The following is an 18,502-nucleotide window of genomic DNA, read 5'->3' as shown; positions in this document are numbered from 1 at the left end:
AAAGTCATCAATGAATGATACAAAATAAGACGAACCACCATATGACGCTGTAGGAGCTGAACCCCAAACATCTGAATGGATATAATCAAGTATGCCTTTACTAGTATGTTTTCCTGTTTTAACTTTTGTTTACTTTGTTTACCAAACAGACAATGTTTACAGAAATCCAATTTTCCAGATCTTAGATTAGGAAGTAACTTTCGGTCAGCTAAAATTTTCAATCCTCTTTCACTCATATGCCCCAATCTTTGATGCCATAAGTGAATGGAACTATTGTCATGTTCAGACACAGACACATGATCTGACCCAGTTCTACCTTCTAACTGAAATAGATTTCCTACTTTCTTAGCTTTCATAACTAGTAAGATGCCTTTGTAAATTTTCATTACTCCACCTTGAATTACAGTTTTATATCCATTTGAATCAAGTTCTCCTAATGAAATCAAATTTTTCCCTAAATCTGGTACATGCCTCACATCAGTTAATATTTTTGTTGTCCCATCAAACATTTGCAGTTGTATGCTCCCAATTCCTACAATATTACATGTTACATCATTACCCATGTACACAACACCATCATCAATTGATCTATATGTTTTAAACCAATCTTTATGAATACACATGTGGTTAGATGCCCCGGAATCTAACAACCAATGTTGATCATGTTTTGAAATATTAACTGACAATACCTCATCACTCATACCTGAACCTGATACTGAACCTGTATCCGTGGTGTTGGCTTCCTTCTTTTCTGTCGAAGAGCCTTCTTTAGCAGCCTGCTTTCGCTTCCAGCAATCCTTTTTCAAATGTCCAGCCTTGCCACAATGCCAGCACTTCACCTTGGGCTTCTTTCCTTTGGATTTTGAACGAGAGTCGCTATGCTTTCCCCCGGAGTTTCTCTCTCGTGAGCGACCTCTGGCCATCATTACCTCTGATGTAGAGGTGTCTGCATTCGACCTCTTCCTCGTCTCCTCAGCCAACAAGGCTCCAACAACATCGTCAAACTCAAGGATATCTGATGTACTAAAGCTTATGGAAGTAACAAAGTGATCCCAGGATTCGGGCAATGAACATAATAAAGTTATCGCCTTATCCTCTGAATCAAATTTCACATCTAGACTGTCTAACTGCACCAATAAGGTATTAAAAACATTCAGGTGATCAGCAATTGAGGTACCTTCTTTCATCCGCAAACCGTAAAGCTGCCGTTTCAGGAGAATCCGATTTGTCAAAGATTTCGTCATATAGAGCTTCTCAAGCTTCGACCACAAGCCTGCAGCGGTTTTCTCTGACACAATGTTGAACAGAACATCGTCCGCCAGACACAACCGAATTGCGCTCAGAGCTCTATCGTCCATCTCATCCCATTCATCCTCCGTCATGGAAGGAGGTCTTTTGTTTTTCCCCAACAGTGCTTTTGCCACACCTTGTTGAACCAGCAGATCGTGCATCTTTACCTTCCAGATCTCAAAATTATTCTTGCCATTAAATTTCTCAATTTCAAACCGGGCACTTTGAGTTTTCGCCATTTGTATCAAAAAACACAATAATCTCCAAAACTAACCAGCAATTAAAAAAACAACTGCCTTTGCTTTTCTGTTAGGCCCCTATACTACTAGTGTAACCCATTATTGTTATTAGTATAACCCACTTATTATATTGATGTTCCCATGTAGTGCCCATATTGTTACTATTATGCCACATATAAGCCCACCATTGTTACTGTTGTGCCCTACAATATTATTGTTATGTAGGCTTTGATTGTATTGGGACCACTTAGACTCCTATATATAGAAAGGAGGTATTTTCATTTGTATCATCCAAGAATTGTTCATTTATGTAATGTAAAGGAGGTTCCCCCCTCGAAGAGGCTGAATTCTAAGGCGTGGATCTATCTTTTCTATCTTTTCTTGAGCTGGTTTCATAACATTTGGTATCAGAGCTTTGGATTCTAGGGTTTCGCTGCTCCAAACAGGTCATCGTGGAATTTTCGCTATAACTTTTGTTCTGTGATGTTTCAGAAGTCACAAAAAAAACCCATTTGAGAAGACTTGGCGCTGAACCTTGCGTCCGAATTTCAGATCTTTTCGCATGATATTTTCGGAGATATGGTCTGCGGAAGTTGGTCTTTTTAGTAGACTCCTGAATTACACTCAAAACAGGTGACCTGGGGAAAATCGTCATAACTTTCTTTCTGAGAATCGGATTGAAACGTCGTAAGAAGGTACAGAAAGAGAACAGACTGTAGTTTCTGTTTATATATGTTTTAGAGTCAAAGGTTGAAACAATGACACGTGGCACTTCATACAAGTTCGCCCTACTGAACTAGTCTATAATCAGGTCACTGCGGGAGATTGTGCATAACGTTTTCTTGGAGAATCCAATTTGGATCAGACTTGTGGCATTGGAAAGAGGACACAGAGGGCTACTACAGGTCACAAGGTCAGAACTTAAAGATCTGAAAGTACAGAGTTACAGTCGTTTCAAGGTAGAGCTCCTAAAATCAAGAAAAAGCAAGATGAGGAAGTTTGATGGCAAGGATCCGGTAAATTGGATACTTCAGATGGAGCAATATTTTGATATACATGGTGTACAACTATTACAAAAGGTATGTATTGCATCTTCATATTTAGAACCAGATCAATTTTTATGGTACAAAGGGCTTTGTTCTCGTAAAAAACTTGTTACGTGGTCAATTTTCATGGAGGAAATGATATCACATTATGAGGATATAAAGAGCAACACCTTCTTTAGAGCAACAACACAACAATTGGAAAGAGTAAAAGGGCTTTGTGACATAATGGAAAGCAAAATTATGGAAACCAGGAAGCATACCCCTCACAACTATAAAGATGGAAGTGTTGTTTCTCCCAGCCTTCCACAACCTACAAGGGTTACACCACAACAATTGGAAGAAAAAAGAGAAAAAGGGTTTTGTTACAATTGTGATAGCAAATGTACTAAAGGTCATAGGTGTGCTGAGAAGAAATTATTTTACATAGAATATGAAGAGGAGGAAGAAAAGGATCAAGAAACATCAAAAGAAGAGGATATGCGTCAGGACACCACCCCAGAGAAAGAAGAAATGAATCAGACCATATCTTGTAAAGCATTGGCAAGAATTACCACTCCTCAAACTCTCAAGATAGAAGGACATATCAAGAAGAAAAAGGTGCAAGAAGTGAAAGATCACATCGAGAAAGAAGAAATGAATCCAACCATATCTTGTAATTCAATGGATGAAATTACCACTCCTCAAACTATCAAGATAGAAGGACACATCAAGAAGAAAAAAGTTCAAGAAGTGAAAGATCACATCGAGCATCAAGAAATGAATCCGACCATATCTTGTAAAGGATTGGAAGAAATTACCACTCCTCAAAAGACAGAAGGACATATCAAGAAGAAAAAGGTTCAAGTAGAGAAAGATCATATCGAGCATCAACAGCAAGTTCTCCAACTTTTAAAGGATAACGCCACTTCGGTTCAAAATCAAATGAAACAACAGGTAGATCAACATCGTAGTGAAAAATGTTTTGATGTGAGTGATTGGGTATTTTTACTGCTACATCTCAAGCAAGCTATTTATGAGAAGGAAATGTTGGCAATACTACATGCACTTAAAAAATGGCGACCTTACCGAATGGGAAGACGCTTCAAGGATGAGGATGTGGAAGCATTGTTTTGTGCTATTTATATTATCCAACCAAATTGGATAAACGAAGCAAGGATGAATGGAAGAAGAATGAAGAAGTATGGCCACTTCTTCAAAAGTTGCAAAAGATCCCAATTCAAGCAATATTGCCAGAAATTGAAGAGGAAGGAAAAATCATATTGGAACCTGGAGCAGTCACAGAAACAAGAACCCAACAGCTACGAAATCGATCAATTTCAGAGTATCTCATCAAGTGGAAGAACTTACCCGCTGAATATTCCACATGGGAGGACAAGAATTTTATATAGAAGCATCAAGAACTACTCAAGCGTTGAGGACAACGCTTTTTGAAGGAGAGGGGCATGTTAGGCCCCTATACTACTAGTGTAACCCATTATTGTTATTAGTATAACCCACTTATTATATTGATGTACCCATGTAGTGCCCATATTGTTACTATTATGCCACATAGAAGCCCACCATTGTTACTGTTGTGCCCTACAATATTATTGTTATGTAGGCTTTGATTGTATTGGGACCACTTAGACTCCTATATATAGAAAGGAGGTATTTTCATTTGTATCATCCAAGAATTGTTCATTTATGTAATGTAAAGGAGGTTGCCCCCTCGAAGAGGCTGAATTCTAAGGCATGGATCTATCTTTTCTATCTTTTCTTGAGCTGGTTTCATAACATTTTCCAAAAAAAAACTAACTTATTTCTGGGCAAAATTACAGTTTAAACTGAGTATCAACCATGCGCCAGCAATCAACCCACACACCAACCATTAATGTTCACAGCTCAGTCCTATGAATTGATTTCTACTATTTGTTTTTCTTTGGGGATGATGGTTGATATACCAATTCACAATATGAAAGCAATTCAAAACAGAACCCAATTTGCAGCAAATTCAGCAGTTCTTTAAAAAAATCCGATAACAGCAATGCGTCGTTTTATATTATATAATCATGTTGTTTTTAATCTATATACCCATCCACGCTGTTTATCACCGTGCTCTATATCACTGTTTGAATATATATTCACGCTGTTTTTTTTTTTTTTTTTAAACAACATACCCACGCGGTTTGGAGATGAATATACCCACGCAGGTCATATATGTCCATATATATATTCACGCCTTTTAAAACATAATGCACACCGTTTGTAAAGCCACACAGTTTTGTTTTTTTTTTAAATGGACAACGCACCTATTGTAAATATGTATTAACGCTTTTGAAGAAGCATCTTCACCACCGCACCAGGCAAATCCACGCCATTTTTAAAAAGAAATATATCCGCGCCGGTTTTAAATAAATCCACGTTTTGACTGCGCATACCTTTATTCAGCGCACAATTGCAGGTTATTTCAGATGGAACGCAGGGTATATCAAAACCTTTTCAATATCCATCGCTGTTTGAACAACTCCACATCGATCACCTCCAGGCAGCGCCTCGATCATCGATCAACGCACCAGGTAATACCGCACAGCTCCCTCACTGCTCCAGCATAGCCAGCGCTCCACCTGAAAACCAACTCCGTGCTTCAGCAGTGCCACTCCTCCAACTTGCTCCGATACCAATTGTTGGAATTCAGAGGTACAGCAAATCAATTAAACACACAGCAGAAAAATAAACAAGCACATAAGACACAGCTTTTAATGTGGTTCACCCAACCAATCTGGACTACGCCCACCAAACATAAGCATCAGGAGTTTATTAATCAAATTAGGAGATTACATCATGAAATCCTCACACTCTCTTGCAAACCATCCGAATGGTTGCCTGTTATATAGCCTGGAGAATCTAACAGCCTCATAACTCCCTCACATAAAATATAGGAAGCATTAACTCCCTCCCAACAACCTGGAGTTAATCTAGGAACTGAATCCCTATTGTTGTCATCAGCTGAGATTTTTGCCTATTTCATCCCAAACAGAAAATCTCAACACAAATGACCAATTGAGTCCCCAATGGCCATCAAAGCATTCTTAGTCCAGAATTCCAAGGGCAAGCTCAGGAGCTTCACCCACACAATATCATTTCGAGGGGATTGTAAAAGAGGATTGAAACCAATGTACCAACGGTGTAATTGAAGGAAGCATCACCCACAAACACATGGGGATTTGAGAATTTTCTCCATGTCATTGTAATGGAGGAAAAGAAAACTAAACCAATCATTCATTAGTAAGCTCACCTTCGGTGAATATCCCATCATAGTTGTCCAAGTATTGTTCACCCACTCTTGGATATTCTGTTCAGTCGGGTCCGCGAATATCCACCTCCCCACCAGATTATGTTTCTAAAGACTCGTGACATGATCCCATAATACGTCATATCCAAAACTCAACAGCTTAGTTCCTGCACACAATCAGATGGGCCGAGAGGAGCATCACCTTGACATAGGAGGAGACCACGAAGTCGTAGGAGGAGTGGAAGATGGAGCTCCCAAGGACGGCCCATCGTGTATGTCTGCATGCAACGAGGATCCACCAAGTAACATGTTGTGCCTCTCCGACAAACGTCCCTTTGACGCAGCATTTTCCCACTGAGTATGTGGTACCCCAACCCAAGCATGCTCAACATCCATCGTGGCCAAAATAAATGCTTCTTGAGCAGCCATGTCTGAGTCCAGATAGGGCAAAACACCCTCCATGCAATGGTCCTCGCCCGTGCAGGCGAGTCCTATTTCCACCTCTATAGCAAAGTTAATGCTATAGAGGTACCCCTCTCACAGCCTCATAGAGCATCATCGACCATACATCATCGGACCATGCATAGTAAACTTTATCTGTCTCCGGCATCCTGCTCCGGCTGCCCATCGAAACCCCCGGCGACCCTGCTCGCAGACACCCGCAGCCTCCCATCAGATCGTATTTGTTGCGGCAACAGTCCCTCTATTTCAAATTTCAGATTTGAGTTTTGAGCGGGATGCACCTTTGTATACGATACATATACGATTGAAGAGGTGGAAGACTCGCCATACAGGATACACAACGTACGCATTTAATTGGCATACTCATTTGAATTTGAATTTTGAGTTTGAATTTGAAAACCCGCCCTCAAAATTTTAATTTCTATAACCATGACCGCCTGGAGGGTGCAGCCAAAGGCTGCCAGTCCTGCTTTCTGGAGGATGGAACGAAAGGCGATTTGGTGGTGGAGGTGGCGATCATGGCAGAGGCGAAGGCGATGGCAAGGTCTCAAATCCTCAGCGCGGTGGCAACACTACTTTTGAGATGCAAACGACTTCTCAGGTGTTGCGCTCACTGCTACAGTGTGGGATACTAGCATTGTGTGGTGAAGTGCCTCCTTACAAGTTAGAGTTATTAACAATTTGTTGTCTAGTTATTAACAATTTGTTGTCTTGTAACAAAGAAAAATTATTGTTATTTATCTCTCCCGTCGAAGTATTTAAGGCCTCGCTAGCACTTTGTATTGCGGGCCTGTCATTTGTTTATTCACAGAGTTTTAAAAAATTCACTGTAATTCAGAGAGCGATCTTTTTGGATAAATCAATGGTGGTGAGGTAAGCAGTGAGCATGCAGTGGATGGAAATTTCTTCGTTGAGGATACTATTATGTTCGCAGACTCTGCGGAACTCTCTGAGCGAAAAGTGACCGAACATAATTGCGGAGGAACACATTCTCACCAACAAAGAGCTCTCAGTCGACCTTCAGTCTGGTTTTGATGATATCAGTAACCTAAAGGTCATGGACGGTAAAAAATGGAACGATTACGCAAACAGAGCTTTAAATTTTCATTGAATCCCAATCTTCTGGTTTTAACTTTGTAAATAAATCGAAGCCAAGGCAGTTCTGTACAAAATATGTGGCCATTACGAGACAATTTGTATATATATTCGTAATTGTAGTATAATATATTTATTGTTTGGAAAAATGCAGTTTCTGATCTTTTTTCCGTTTTTAACGATGGAGAGCTGGAATAAATATCTTCTATCATAATGAAATACTTAATTGGAAAATCATTTTGCAAAAATAATGCTGACTCGAGATAATGCTCTCACATAAACCCAAATTCAAATCCACAAATCTAAATTCAGTTTAGATGTAAAATAAAGCTGTTTAGTTTAAATATTAATTGGCAGGTGGTTGGATATATTTTTATGGTGATAGTGGCTAAATTGGAGCATGAGCTTGGCTCAAATTATTCAGATATATTGTTAATTTACTAGGATTTAAAATATCTAATTTAATTTAGCTTGGCATAATTTTATTCATAACATTTTATTATTAAACCACCAAAGTTTTACACAATTTAGATCAGAACATTCCACTATTAAACAAAACCTTCTTCCAAAATCATTATATATAATAAATAAAATATTATTTTAACGCATTAAATACCTCAATTTCAATGTGTTTCACCTTCAATCCCAACACTTCTTGAGAGATTGTTTTAAAAAATGATTCAATTTCGACAAGTATTTCATATAACTCTGGGCTATAATAAGGAAAAAACTTTGTATGCAAAACAGATTAACATGGTATGATCTGCATATTCAACCATCGTATCTCAAAGCTTCCATTTATGAATGTTGATTTTGTGCATGGAAAAATTCGGCCATGTTAGGAATTTATGAGTTACAACTGCGGATCTATTTAGTCCCAACACTTCTAACATTGGCGAGAAAGTTTATCTCTAAAGTTATATTTTAAGTTTCAATTTTAATCATTTTCCAAAGTTATATTTTAAGTATCAATTTTATAGTTGTTTAAATAGAAATGTTGTCTAAATATTTATAGTTTCAAAATAATAAATTTTTAATAGATTTTATTTGTTCAAGTTTGAAAACACACAATATTATTCGAATTTTATTTTTATATTTTATAATAAAATCAACCTAATGAGTTAGAAGATTAAGTTAAATATAAATATAATGTTTTTTTATCTCGAAGCAACTTATTTTTTCCACACATATAATTATAATTAATAAATTTTTAAAATACTAAAATATAATTTAACATTTTTTTTAAAATAATGCACTATATTAAAAACTATTAGCTTATTCATGAATTTTAAAGTACTATAATTTTTTTATATTCATTTTACAATTATGCACTATACTAAAAACTATTAGCATATTCATGAATTTTAAAGTACTACATTTTTTAATTTGTGATAAAGTTAAGAATTTAAGGAATTTGAGATTAAAAGTAAAATGATTTTAAAATATTAAATAAGATTGAATATTATGATATCGTCTCAATACGAGAAACTAAAAAAACCATATAAGGGGATTATTTGAAAATACCATTAAAAAAAATAATTTTCTTTATTTTATTATTTATTTAAAAAACTAATTTTAGATGTCAAAATTTATATATATATATTAAATAATTATCATAATTGGAAAAAAACAATCATTATAATAATAAAAAATTAATGTAAACAAATGAAATTTCTAAAATCAATATAATATTTAAAAATCAATGTAATATTTAAATTTATTTTATTAAATGATTTAGCTATTATGTTAAATTATTAAAGTGGATTAAGGTAAGGTAAATCTAGTAAAAAAAACTAGTTTTTTGGGTTGGGGTTAGTCTTTTTGGATAAGTTAATAATTTACTTATAGTGGAGGTTATAATGGGGATTTTGAAGTAATTTCCTCAAAATTGATTTCCATTCTTACTCTTTCTTTATCTGGTTTGAACCTAAAACTTAGTGAAGGGCTAAACCTCCCTCAAATTAATTGGTTTACACCTCATAGCTTAGTTTTTATTAATGTTAGGTCACTCATTCTTATAGGCCATCCATCTCAACCCATCAAACAATGATTCCACCTCACGGTTAGACATCAGAAAACCATCATCATATTGGTCTATATCCAAGCCTTCAAGGGATTCTAGAGTCTTTGTCCAACCAAGGCATCCAGGACTAGTAACTTAACCCACAAATTTTATGGGGATTCCAGAGCGTTTGTCCAACCAGGTCTTTTAGGACTAGTAACTCAAGCCACCAAGGGCTTCCAGAGTGTTTTTCCAACCAAGGCTTCTAGGACTAGTAAGTCAACCCAAGCTGTTATAGGGCTTCCAGAGTGTTTTTCCAACCAAGGCTTCTAGGACTAATAACTCAACCCAAGCTAAGGAAACATGAGAACCAACCAAACAAAACAATGAAAAAAATCCACAATCACCATGGTTATCCAGGAAATGGAAAGGCTAGGCAATCCACTCTCAATCCAGGCAATTGTCCATGTTAGTGACAACTCACAACCAGCAAACCACATGCATATTTCATGCGTGCCAAAACTAGTGAGGGAAACATACATGCAACCTGTAATAAAATCTTGGTATAGATTTTGATCCCGATTCCCTCTTGCGCTTTCATTCTCCTCCTTTTCCTTCTTGCTCCAAAAATCCAAGTATGCCACACCCTCCAAGAGTGCTCCAAGAAAACTCTAAGTCTCCAAGAGTATGAGAGTGAGAGATAATAATGGGAGAACTTCAAAATTGAATTGACAAAAGGTTACCAACTGATCCTCATAAGCCTTTTTATTAATGAGGCCTCTATTTTCTTCATTTTCCATCATTTTCCTCCTCTAGTGCAACATGTGACCTTTCACCTCCCTTTTCTCCTAATTTTCATTATTTTCATTATTAAATAAATGTGCCAAAAATGCCATTTTTCCTTTCCAAAGACTTAACCATTTCCTTTGCCAATTTCCTTAGCCATTAATAACCAAATGAACACCCACACTAGGATGTCTTTCCCAACATTCAGATTGGAATAACTATCCCATCAGGTGTGGTTATTATTTTGCCTTTATTAACTTTTATTACATGGAATTTTCACGAGGGATGTTACAAAACCCTCCCCCTTGGGGGAACACCATCCTCAGTTTTCAACACTACCTCTAACCACAAGATTTCTATAAGCAAAACATACTATCGATGGAGCTTTATAACTTACCTTGTTGTAGTATTTACAATGATCAACCTGCTGAGAAGCAAACCAACATGAAAACATAACAACATAACATCATAATGACATGAAACCCATATCGCTTATTGGATCTTTATAATGTAGCTAATGGTGGTATTTACATCCACATACATATGTACATATACCAAAATTACCAAACATATACCCAAACATATATCAAGACATATACCAAAACACCATACCAAGCAACCATGCCAAAAATACTTTGCCTCAACCGGTAAACAAGGAAGGATACATAGCTCGCATATGATCTGCCATCTACCATGTAGATTCACTGGGCCCAAATTTCTTCCATTACATTTTAACTTGCTTCATTTCTCGATTCCAGAGCATGAGCACCTTTTTTTGCAATATACATTGAGGCTCCTATTGGAATTCTCCATTTAGTTCCACCTAAAATATAGACCAGTCAATCACATGATCAACATCTTTAACATACTTCTTAAGCAATGACACATGGAAAAAATCATGGACTTTCACTGTCATAGGTAGTGAAATTCGATAGGCTACTGGCCCAATCCTCTCAATAATACTGAAGGGTCCATAAAACCGTGGTGCCAGCTTGTCATATGATCCAATATATAAGGATATCTTCTTTGGTTTGATGAGCAAGTACACATGTTCACCAAATTGGAACTCCTTGAACAACCTGTTTCGATCTACATAGTTCTTCTACCTATCCTGTGCTGCCTTTAGGTTTTTCTTGATCACCTGCATTTCCTATTCCATGTCTGTCAACATGTCTAGTCCAATCAACACTCTATTTACCAAATCACTCCAACTGATAGGATTATTTCAACTCTGCCTATACAATGCCTCAAATAGACTCATCCTCAAGGACTCCTGATAACCATTATTGTAAGCAAACTCTACTAGTGGAAGATAATCTTCCCATTATCGTTGCTAATACATCACATACATCCCCAACATGTCCTCTAATATCATGTTGACCCTCTTTGTCTATCCATCTTTCCGAGGATGATAAGTTGTACTGAAGTCCAACTCTGTGCCCAAACCTTCAAATAACTCCTTCCAAAAATTGGAAGTGAACTTTACATCCTTGTTTGACACAATATTCTTCGGAACTCCATGCAATCTGACCACATCTCTGATGAATACTTGTGCTACATCGCTAGCTAAGAATGTAGACTTCACTGGAATGAAGTGTGCAACCTTTGTCAACCTATCCGCAAGAACCATGATGGAATGATGTTGTATCACTATCCTCAGCAAGTCTGTGATGAAGTTCATGGAAATGACCTCCCATTTCCATTCCGGAATCACAACCGGCTGTAGCAGTCCACCTGGATGCTTACACTCTACCTTCACACACTGATAATTAAAACACCTAGCCACAAACTCGGCTACATCCCTCTTTAGGTTTTGCTAATAATAAAATATCTTCACTGTGGTTAATGTCTTCTAATAACCTAGGTGACTTGAATATGGTTTCGAATGAAACTCTCTCAAGGTCACCTTCATGAGCTTACTACTATCTGAGACATATATCATGTCTTAGAATCTAACCAATCCATCTTTCATAAGGCAATAGTCCACATCTTGTGCACCTGCACCTGTACCATGACTTGTACCTATATCATGTACCTATACATGTACTTGTACCATGACATGTACCTGTACTATCACCTATACCTGTACCTATGAAAAATCTCCATATATTTGACATCCTGTTGACTTGCCTCCATGATCCTAACTTGTAAGTCTATCCCATAGGAGTTCATAGCTACTACGTGATTTACCTATATCCACCTACTAAGAGCATTTTCCACTCTATTCTCTTTAGCTTTGATGCACTCGATCTTGAAATTGAACTCACTTATAGTAGCCAACCACCGAGCCTACCTACCGTTCATATTTGGTTGGTCAAATAGATACCGCAAACCATTGTGATCACTTATCAATATAAACCTCCTGCCTGGAAGAGAGTGTATCCACATCTTCAACGCATGTATAATCACTGTCAACTCAAGATCACGTGTCGAGTAGTTTTGCTCGTTCTCATTCAATTTTCATGACTCATAGCATACCACTTATCCATCCCACATAAGGACTCCACCAAGTCCTTTCTTGGAAGCATTTGTGCATACTACAAACTCTTTATCTGGGTCTGCAATCTTTAACACTGGTGCATGTGTCAAGAACTGGTTAAGTTTCTCAAAACTAGCGTCACACTCCTCTGTCCATTTGAACTTCTTACCCTTCCACCTCTATAGCAAAGTTAATGCTATAGAGGTACCCCTCTGACAGCCTCATAGAGCATCATCAACCATACATCATCAGACCATGCATCGTAAACTTTATCTGTCTCCGGCATCCCGCTCCGGCTGCCCATCGAAACCCCCGGCGACCCTGCCCGCAGCCACCCGCAGCCTCCCATCAGATCGTATTTGTTGCGGCAACAGTCCCTCTATTTCAAATTTCAGATTTGAGTTTTGAGCGGGATGCACCTTTGTATACGATACATATACGAGTGAATTTTGAAAACCCTCCAAACTTTGAAATTTGAATTTCAATGCGCGCTCAAATTTTTGGAATGAACTGATGACAGAACCATTGCTGGGTTTCCACCATGGTTTTTGTGTTACATTCGCCCAGCGCTGACGTTTCATGAAGTTTGTGGTGAAAGTATCAAAACGTTTCTGAACGAATGCCTCCGCCTCCTCCTCCTGGTTTGAGGTCCCAATCCCCGCCGTGGATGAACGGGGTCGAGGACTGCGTATATCAGCGTAATGACCTGCTTATCCTGTTGTGATAATTAGTGTATCCTAATTACAAATAGCATATAGCTTGCATATCCTTTGGGAACTCGCGTATCTGGTGGTAACTCGCCGATATCAACCGATAACCCATATTCGCGTATTTGGCAATAAGTCATGTGTATCAAGGAATCCCATATTCGCTAATGATAATAAATCGCATACGCAGCAGTGTAATGAGCATATTTGGCTTATCAAAGCTCGCATATCTGACACTGGTAATCTGCAAAGACGGCGAGGGCAGAATAGTGGTGCCGCGGCAATGATCTGTGGAAGAGGCCGCCCCTGCACACCCTATGGTGGCCGGTTGGAACGAGAATGGGCGGCGATTCAAAGGCTAGAGTAGTATCTTCTGATAATAATGTGTAATGAGCATATTTGGCTTATCAAAACTCGCATATCTGACACTGGTAATCTGCAAAGACGGCGAGGGCAGAATAGTGGCGCCGCGGCAATGATCTGCGGAAGAGGCCGCCCCTGCACCCCCTATGGTGGCCGGTTGGAACGAGAATGGGCGGCGATTCAAAGGCTAGAGTAGTATCTTCTGATAATAATGTTTGGGCCTCGTGGCCATCGACTTCCCATTTGTGAATAATGTTTGTGTTTATTATGACTTCCCGTTTGTGAATATCTGACAAATTTTAAATGTTTGTGTTTATTATGACTTTGTCCAATTTATGTGGGGGAGGAGAACGCGGACTAAGCAATTTTGTCTATCACCTGGCTACTAGACAGCCCTGGGCCTGGCTATTAGATTAACAATGAATACTATCCTATTAAATATTACATTTTTATTTGGTTGTACATTTAACTTTGAGTTTACGCCTAATGGCGTTTCTTTGTCAAATCCGGTGCTTGAGTCTTCATAATAGCATCGAGGAAATGTTCTGGTCGGTGTATCGTTAGTTTAAAAAATCATCCTTCCGCCTTTAATTTTTAACTCTTTAGCGCATTTCCTCTTCAATCCTCGGGAAATAGAGGGCGGATAAGAGCATTTTTCGGTCTATGATAAAAACCCTTTGCACTCAACGGACCGACAAAATTAAACCTGATATAAAACGCTCAAAATCACACCTAGAAGTTTTAAAATGATGTCTGCTTCTTGCTGTGCACTTGTAAGTTGCAGAGTTTTAAAATTATATATATTTATTTATTTCGTGCACATGTAAGTTTCAGACAAGATGCATAGAGCACCAATGAGAGAGATTATTAATAGGGTTTCAGTTTGAAAAGCCCTTCACACATGTACAACGTTCAAAATCAAACCTAAAAGTTCTAAAATTATATCTCCTTATTGCTGTGCACATGTAAGTTGCAGAGTTTTAAAACTATATATATTTATTTATTAATGTAAGTTGCAGACAAGATGCATAGAGAACCAATGTGAGTGATTATTAATAGGGTTTCAGTTTAATAATTTATTAGATAATTATTCACGGTTTCATTTATGTTGATAGCCGTCTATCTCAACTTTGGTATGAGGTTTAAGGTTTTAATGATTTATTTGGAAATAAATTATCAGTTAAATTTTTAATTATAAGTATTGTTGTCTGTGTAAATATGGTAGCAAAATTATTCATCTAGTGTGTTTTTTTTCAAAAATATATATTTGAAATGTTAATTATTTTATGTGGTATATGATTAAGTATATTTATTTATACCTATAATATTTATATATTAAATTTTAAAAATGTTTTTTTAATGTAAAATTAACTTAAATTTTTTCTATGTTTTGCAATGTAATGTAAGAATTAATTGTATTTTCAAAGATTTTATCAAAACTGATTGGTATATTAGGATTGGTATACGGGAGTTCACATGATTTGTTTTTTTGGATTTGATGTTAAAAATAAGTTTTAAAACTTCTTATTTTATTTTTAAAAAATTGAAAATAACAAAGTATTTGGATTTTATTTAGCTTGTGCCAAAAATGAGAAGAAATTTATTTAAAAAGTTCAAACAGAGTTATGTTTTAATAATTTTATTTAAAAATATGAAAAATAAAAAGCTTTAAGAATTATTATATTTTATTTTTACCAAACAGTCATTATAATGAATAATTAGTACCATATAGTATAGTTAGGCTAAGTTTTCAAATATGCATATATTTTAATTATTTTATTTCAAAATAAGAGACTTTAATATTTTTTTATTTTAATTTTGATGAAAGCATTGCATTAACCCTTTTGTTGGGGATTAGGAATTCCAACTAATAATTATTATGTCGTTTAGACTCTTCTTGAAGGCCTAATGATAGTTAGTGAAAAGCCTATCCCTAGCTTATTTTTCATAGAAGACCTTAAATCTTGGTCAAGAAAACATCCCCAAAGATATGATTTTAAAGTGTATCCACTAGAAAACTATGAGAACATTGAGTAAATTCAAATCTTATGAGATCAAATAGTCTAGGACAACATGGTCAATTAGCTAATTTTTTTTCTAACTCAAGTGAATAATTAGCATAAGGATTATTTAGGATTAATTATAATGAGCAATTGAGACCCATTCCATATTCCAATGAACAATAAACTCTTCATTAAATAAGAATTAGCGAATTGGTGCCAAATGCCACATTGGAGGAGCTTTAGTCATGCAACCATAGTATTTAGAGTTTTGGGAGTTTGAAGGCCTCTAGTTATTAGTATATATGGCAATATCTCTTTCACACAATCTCACCGCAAAGAGCATGTCAAGTTTTGTCTCTCATAGTAACAATGAGGTCATACTTGGGTGGATATCAATCATATGTAATCAATTCAAAGAAAGTTGGGCTCCTTGTACGATTGCATGCCAATTATGAATGAGGGACATTGCTTGGAGGGTTGGACCATCAAATGTAGGATAAAATGCTTAATATTCCCATTGAATTCGACACTCTATACATGGAATGCAACCAAACATTTTTCCTCTCTTCCAATTATTTATTAAAAGTGAGTATGAAATTTATGAAAAGGAGAAGTTTCAGTTTGTCACAAATTTTTATTTAATTATGAAATTTATGTAATTATAAATTTTAAATTTTTATTGGGGGGAGAAGAGATGGAGGGGTAATTCATTGCCTCCAAGAAGAAGAGGATCACAAATTTCAGTGGGGTCTAGGATCTGCGAAAGAAAAAGGAGTTTAAAAACTTAGGATCCTAGGGGATTCAATGTTGGTAACAAGACAAATCTCTAAACCAATGCTAGGAAATTCACGATGTCTCCCCTAAATTGTTTAGGAAATGGAATTGCTATCTTTGAAATTTGAAAAAATTTCTCTACATCACATCCTTAGATCTCTAAACATGAGGTAGATTTCCTAGCCAAGTGGGGTGTCCAATTAGAACAAGCAATAATTTTGGTTGATGATGTGTGATCTATCGTGCCAATATAGTAATTAACATCAATAAATGCATACTTGGCATACTTGGATTTTTGGAGCAAGAAGGAAAAGGAGGAGAATGAAAGCGCAAGAGGGAATCGGGATCAAAATCTATAGCAAGATTTTATTACAGGTTGCATGTATGTTTCCCTCACTAGTTTTGGCACGCATGAAATATGCATGTGGTTTGTTGGTTGTGAGTTGTCACTAACATGGACAATTGCCTGGATTGAGAGTGGATTGCCTAGCCTTTCCATTTCCTGGATAACCATGGTGATTGTGGATTTTTTTCATTGTTTTGTTTGGTTGGTTCTCATGTTTCCTTAGCCTGGGTTGAGTTATTAGTCCTAGAAGCCTTGGTTGGAAAAACACTCTGGAAGCCCTATAACAGCTTGGGTTGAGTTACTAGTCCTAGAAGCCTTGGTTGGAAAAACACTTTGGAAGCCCTTGGTGGCTTGAGTTACTAGTCCTAAAAGACCTGGTTGGACAAACGCTCTGGAATCCCCATAAAATTTGTGGGTTAAGTTACTAGTCCTGGATGCCTTGGTTGGACAAACACTCTAGAATCCCTTGAAGGCTTGGATATAGACCAATATGATGATGGTTTTCTGATGTCTAACCGTGAGGTGGAATCATTGTTTGATGGGTTGAGATGGATGGCCTATAAGAATGAGTGACCTAACATTAATAAAAACTAAGCTATGAGGTGTAAACCAATTAATTTGAGGGAGGTTTAGCCCTTCACTAAGTTTTAGGTTCAAACCAGATAAAGAAAGAGTAAGGATGGAAATCAATTTTGAGGAAATTACTTCAAAATCCCATTATAACCTCCACTATAAGTAAATTATTAACTTATCCAAAAAGACTAACCCCAACCCAAAAAACTAGTTTTTTTTACTAGATTTACCTTACCTTAATCCACTTTAATAATTTAACATAATAGTTAAATCATTTAATAAAATAAATTTAAATATTACATTGTTTTTTAAATATTATATTGATTTTAGAAATTTCATTTGTTTACATTAATTTTTTATTATTATAATGTTTGTTTTTTTCCAATTATGATAATTATTTAATATATATATGTAAATTTTAACATTTAAAATTAGTTTTTTTAAATAAATAATAAAATAAAGAAAATTATTTTTTTAATGGTATTTTCAAATAATTCCCTTATATGGTTTTTTTAGTTTCTCTTATTGAGACGATATCATAATATTCAATCTTATTTAATATTTTAAAATCATTTTACTTTTAATCTCAAATTACTTAAATTCTTAACTTTATCACAAATTAAAAAATGTAGTACTTTAAAATTCATGAATATGCTAATAGTTTTTAGTATAGTGCATAATTGTAAAATGAATATAAAAAAGTTATAGTACTTTAAAATTCATGAATAAGCTAATAGTTTTTAATATAGTGCATTATTTTAAAAAAAATGTTAAATTATATTTTAGTATTTTAACAATTTATTAAAAATTTATTAATTATAATTATATGTGTGGAAAAAATAAGTTGCTTGGAGATAAAAAAACATTATTTTTATATTTAACTTAATCTTCTAACTCATTAGGTTGATTTTATTATAAAATATAAAAATAAAATTCGAATAATATTGTGTGTTTTTCAAACTTGAACAAATAAAATCTATTAAAAATTTATTATTTTGAAATTATAAATATTTATAAAAAAAATTTCTATTTAAACAACTATAAAATTGATACTTAAAATATAACT

This window comes from Pinus tabuliformis, chromosome 7, assembly GCF_031772625.1.
Source record: "Pinus tabuliformis cultivar Carrire ecotype Pingquan chromosome 7, CPIR1, whole genome shotgun sequence".
NCBI classification, from domain to species: Eukaryota; Viridiplantae; Streptophyta; class Pinopsida; order Pinales; family Pinaceae; genus Pinus; species Pinus tabuliformis.
Note: the sequence above shows the minus strand (reverse complement) of the source record.